Source organism: Alosa alosa, chromosome 7 (assembly GCF_017589495.1).
Source record: "Alosa alosa isolate M-15738 ecotype Scorff River chromosome 7, AALO_Geno_1.1, whole genome shotgun sequence".
NCBI classification, from domain to species: domain Eukaryota; kingdom Metazoa; phylum Chordata; class Actinopteri; order Clupeiformes; family Clupeidae; genus Alosa; species Alosa alosa.
In genome coordinates this window covers 22,789,521-22,795,868 of record NC_063195.1, presented here as the reverse complement: position 1 = coordinate 22,795,868, position 6,348 = coordinate 22,789,521, and the positions used below count along the sequence as shown (strand labels likewise).

Genomic DNA, 6,348 nt, shown 5'->3' with positions numbered 1-6,348 from the left:
TTTGGGCACAGACAACACACACACACACACGCGCACACACACACACACACACACACACACACAAAGGGTGCCATGTTTTCTGAATAGAAAGCTGTATTTATATATTGTTTTGGCTAAGAGCATTATTGTGCAGAAGTAAGAAGACATTTCTCAAAGATGCCTTTCACACAAGCTGGAATTGCATTTGCAACAGACATCTTGCAAAAGCCAGTTTGTCCACATCCCTTTTCTCAGCAGGGGGGAGGGTGCAGACAGACACTCTCTTGTTGTTTTATAACCAATCATGTGGTGTGATGTGAATACATTGAGCCAATCATGTGGTGTGATGTGAATACATTGAGCCAATCATGTGGTGTGATGTGAATACATTGAGCCAATCATGTGGTGTGATGTGAATACATTGAGCCAATCATGTGGTGTGATGTGAATACATTGAGCCAATCATGTGGTGTGATGTGAATACATTGAGCCAATCATGTGGTGTGATGTGAATACATTGAGCCAATCATGTGGTGTGATGTGAATACATTGAGCCAATCATGTGGTGTGATGTGAATACATTGAGCCAATCATGTGGTGTGATGTGAATACATTGAGCCAATCATGTGGTGTGATGTGAATACATTGAGCCAATCATGTGGTGTGATGTGAATACATTGAGCCAATCATGTGGTGTGATGTGAATACATTGAGCCAATCATGTGGTGTGATGTGAATACATTGAGCCAATCATGTGGTGTGATGTGAATACATTGAGCCAATCATGTGGTGTGATGTGAATACATTGAGCCAATCATGTGGTGTGATGTGAATACATTGAGCCAATCATGTGGTGTGATGTGAATACATTGAGCCAATCATGTGGTGTGATGTGAATACATTGAGCCAATCATGTGGTGTGATGTGAATACATTGAGCCAATCATGTGGTGTGATGTGAATACATTGAGCCAATCATGTGGTGTGATGTGAATACATTGAGCCAATCATGTGGTGTGATGTGAATACATTGAGCCAATCATGTGGTGTGATGTGAATACATTGAGCCAATCATGTGGTGTGATGTGAATACATTGAGCCAATCATGTGGTGTGATGTGAATACATTGAGCCAATCATGTGGTGTGATGTGAATACATTGAGCCAATCATGTGGTGTGATGTGAATACATTGAGCCAATCATGTGGTGTGATGTGAATACATTGAGCCAATCATGTGGTGTGATGTGAATACATTGAGCCAATCATGTGGTGTGATGTGAATACATTGAGCCAATCATATTACAGGCCTCATTCTATCTATATTGAACTACTAGCTCACAAAGTTAAATATGCTTGATAAAAGTATAAACTCCCAATAATTAGTAAATGTTTTTTTCTTTAACCCTTAAAGGAGTACCGTCACACCGGTGTGACGGGAATGTTGGGAAATGAAGATTCTAAAGAATATCTGGGTTCATTGAATTCAACATAGAATTTTAGAACCTTCAATTGTTGCGGAACTTAGAATGTTCAAAAACCTACACCTTTAAGGGTTAAGTGCTCTGCATTTTACACAACGTCCCAACTTTTTCTGTTTTGGGGTTGTACAAATGTGTTAAATCAAAGCAGGAAAAGAATAACATCAACTTCACACACATCATATGATGGAATATACTGTAGGCTACTTACAGTACATGTATGTTGGATTATGTTGCAATATTGGGGTATGCACAAATAAAGGCAGAGACTTTCTAATGTGGAGACACAGCACTCAAAAAATACTCCATAGAAATGCATGGGGCTAGTTTGTCACGCCAATATGGCCGTTGTCTACACATATCCCACCGCTTCCTCGGTAAAACGTTGACGTGTGAATACATTGAGCCAATCATGTGGTGTGATGTGAATACATTGAGCCAATCATATGGTGTGTTGTGAAGACATCGTGCCAATCATGTGTTGTGATCTCGCCGCTGGAGCAAGATTGGTGTCGTGAAGCCTTGCGCACGCGCATTTCTGCCAAAATGGATGCCCGACGAGTGCCCAAAAAGCGTTGTCAAATGGCCGCCGAGTGGAGGGACTTGCCTGAAAGGACTTTGATAAAGGCAACTGATTAGACAAGTAACCAAAAAAACATCATGTTGGAAAATCTCATACATGGCGCTCTACTCTTTATGAAAGTAGGCTAGGAGATGTCTGAAATACTTTTATGAATTGTGCATATACATCATGGTTAAAAACTTCAGAAGTCATCAGAATCTCAGAAATAATTATGCAGTCAGTTTAAGGCGGTAGCTACAAGTTGAATCCCCCTAATCCTACAGGCAGATGGGAATCAACATAGGCTAGTTCCTTTTTTCAAGAAGAACTGGGGTTCTAGCAGAGCAGGGCTCCAACATGGGCGCATGACTCATGTAAGTGCAGTAGGCTGAAGACCAGAGGCGGACAGAGTACACAGCTTCATTACTTGAGTAAAAGTACAGATACCCTTTGCTAAATTTTACTCAAGTACAAGTAAAAGTACAACAGTCAGATGTCTACTACTACAAGTAAAAGTACTTGTTTTTAAAAGAACTTGAGTATCAAGAGTACAAGAGTAGCCTACATTTTCTAAATATTGCATTACTACTGCCACAGTACTTACATTTATGTACAGAAATGTCCTACATGAAGTTATGAAAAATGTTAATGTTAATACCTTGGAGAATGTAAAAGGAATTAAAAGTAAAATCAAGTCATTTTCAACTTTTTACCATGTTGCCAGGGATGGGCAGTATTTCTAATACATGTATGTAAAATACTTATTTCAAATACAAAATACTATTTTGTAATTGAAACACTTGAAGCGAACACTACCATTAACTTGTTCAGAAAATTTAAATAGTCTGGCGAGGTGGGGCGACGGGTTGGCACATTCCCGGGATGGACCTGCTGCGTCTTCATCCATTGTTTCGTCCATGGTTTCGTCTCTTATCTAAATCTTACCATGGAGTTGACTTTGGTGGAAAGCTGAAGGTGATTGCAGATAGGCTGTCCCAATCAGTGGTGCCTGCACAATCCAATCACGTTTGAGAGGGAAACAACAAATCGAGGGTTTCCGAGATTTTTCTTTTTTCCTTCTTTTAGTAACGGGTACTCACGGTTATGGATAGAAATGTAGCGGAGTAAAGAGTACAATATTTGCCTCTCAAATATAGCCTACTTGAGTAAAGTCATGAGTACTCCCCAAAAATGATACTCGAGTAAAGTACAGATCCCTCAAAATTGTACTCAAGTACTGTAAATTACTGTCCGGCTCTGCTGAATACACATCACATGATGACCGAATGACAGTGTTGGGGAGTAACGGAATCAGCGTTACGTTTTCAGAATACAAGTTATGAACTGTATTCCGTACAGTTACCATTTAAATAGTTGATATTTAGAATACAGTTATATTGTTGAAATCAATGGATTACATGAAAATACTTCTCTGTTTCACAAGTTTATTCACTCTCTAAATAAATTAAGGCAACTCCATGCATTTCCACTGAAAGCAATATATGATGAAATTGTTTGCATGTTTAAATCCAAGCCCCGCCGTCTTGCACTAGCCTCACATTGAACCCGTCAAAATGCAGCCAGCACGCATTATCGGTGACCTTGAAATGACTAATTGCAGAGCAAATTAGGAGTAAAGTAAGAGCAGGTAACTTCTGTTCCTCACTGATCATGGTTCTTGATATCTGTTCAAAGGATATTTTCCCAAGTAGCTTACTTACCCCAATCGGTTTGCTAATCAATAAACAAAGCCTGGTTCATGTGTTGATTTAGACCTACAATAAAACACATCTCTAAAATAGGCAACGCATTCTGAGTTTTTCATTCTAACTTAAAATAGATTATGGCCTAATTAGATCTACTGTACATTTATTTATATTTTAAAGTTTTTGATTGCCATTATGCGATCACGTTAATTTTGAGAGCACTGACATACAGTATTAGTGTTTCCAGATCATTTGCGTCCCATCTGTCATATGCGCCCCTCACTTTTTGATTGATGCCACCTCAAGGGTTAATGCCACCTAAAATCTCACAGGCACACCCTAATTAACCAAATGCACATACTGTAATTACACTTATGCCTTAATCTGCTCTTCATACTATCCATCCTGCACATACACTTATTCTTACAGTTTTCTGATTGCTTAAGCATATTTTTTGTAACTATGGCATTTTGCAAAACTCTTCACACAAATAGGAAAACCTTTCACCCAATCAGCAAAACATTGTAGTTCTCTTGCAAAAGCTAACACACCTTGCTTAACTCTTCACACCTTCGTAAAAATTGTGTTTTCCTATCAAACAGTAAACACAAGCTATCACAATAATAAGCACACAATGTGCCAACTACACACTGATGGTATGAATAAAAAACACATCTGGCTTTTGCTTTCCTAGGGTTAAACTGTCAGTTTGAGGTCATACTTTTGTCATAGTTCTGTAAACATACAGGGATCCAAACTTCAAGTATTAGTGTTTATTTACACACATCGAAACAAACACAAGTGTGTTTTTCCAAGTCAAAACACAAAATAGCAATTTCACTAAGACAACAAAAAAATCAGTCTACATCGTGTCGTCTCTCTCAAAATTTCGTCTACATCACATGCAATGTCCTAGTCCAAGGCACCAGTGAAAATATATTGTGGAATGCGGTCCTGATATGACAATATCCCCACATGTTGACTGACTTTTTTGCCTGTAAAAGGGCTATTTCTTTCTCTTGTTACCCTTCCTCTTCCCCCTCCTCGTCATCCTCCTTGTCCTCTAACTTCACCTCCTTGTCCTTGTCATCCTCTCCCTCTCACTTCTTCACCTCTGCGTCCTCTTCCTCCTCCTACTTCTTCGGCCTCCTCTAATTCTTACTCTTCTCACTCTTCCAGCGCCCTCCATTGTACCCATTGTACATTACCTGTGGCTTATTTACAGAATAGTGCTTATGTCATGAGCATTCTCTCTCCCTGGTAACAACCTTAATTGATTCAATTCTCTGCCACTCTGCTCACTCTCTCTCTACTCTGCCTAACAAGCTCCACCTGGCTCCGCCCTGCTCTGCTCTTGTTACCTGGCCAGCTGCGCTGCATTTCCCAGTCACCATCCTCACCTTGCCCCACTCTGCTCTAATTACTCTGCCAGCTGCACTGCATTTCTCCACTAACCTCTCCCAGTATATAAAGCCCTGTTTTTCAGCCAAGCCCTGTCAGATCGTCTTCAAACCTGGACCAGTAACCTGCCTGCCTACTCTCTGACTCCTATCTGTGATTCGGATCCTTTCTTGACTGCCTCCCTGTTCTACTGCCCCGGTTATCCCGACCCGCCTTCCGGATCTTCTCGATTACTCTCCGATCTTCAGCCCCCCCGGTAACTCGAATCTGCCTTCTGTCTCACCACGTTTAGTGCCTAGCCCTGGTCTGTACTACTGCCTGCTGTTCACCTTGCTGTTGTGTGTGTGATTCCCCAGGCCTCCGACCACCAGACGAGCGAGCCCCGACGCGTCACCACCCTCAGCCCGAGACGCCGCTCGATCACTGGGGGACACACACACTCAGCACCTTGGACTGGAACCCCCCGGAGACTTGGAAAACCCCAGAGCCCCGAGAACCCCTGGAACCCCTGGCACTCCTAGCACCCCTGGAACCGGAACCTCCAAGACCTCACGTTTCTCTCACTCCTCTTCCCCCCCTGAACCCTTCAATAAAAAGACTCTGAATTTGAACTTGCGCTCTTGGGTCGTCTTCTGTCCCTGACAGCTTAGGCTGATTGCAAAGTGAACTAATTATCTAAAAACAGTTTTTACATGAGAAAGTGTGCCAGAGAGTTGGCAAAATAGTGTAAATAATAGCCATACATGTGTATAGATTTGCTAGGAGTGTGTTGATCATTTGGAAATTTAATGTAAAGCAGTGAGTTGTGTTTATAGTTCTGCAAAAAGAGTGTTGTGCAGTGGATTGTGCCTACTGTACAGTTATGCAAAGTGTGTGCTACAAAATTGCAAACTGAGTGCAAAGCAGTGTTTGTGCTTTTAGTTTTGTGAACTCAGTAAGTGGTTTTGCTATAAGTATTAATAGTTTTAGAAATTGTGCTATAAGAATCACGGTTGTGTTTAAGCATTCAGAAAAAACTGTAATACACTTATGTTACTCTATCTGCACTACAATGGTACTGTTACCACACTGCACATAGCTGTACAGTATATCTGTCTATATGGTTCATACTGTATATCCATATTTATTCTGTTTTTCTCATAATATATTCTGTTAATACACTGCATATATATATATATATATATATATATCAGTACTAGTATATTGTTACTGTTATTATATT

General features: G+C 40.6%; 1 protein-coding gene across 1 annotated transcript in view; it reads right to left on the bottom strand.

The window, feature by feature from the left end:
• The window catches only part of LOC125298516 (histone H3-like), a 72,305-nt gene that overhangs the window by 33,721 nt on the left and 32,236 nt on the right, over positions 1-6,348 (bottom strand). The window lies entirely within an intron of this gene.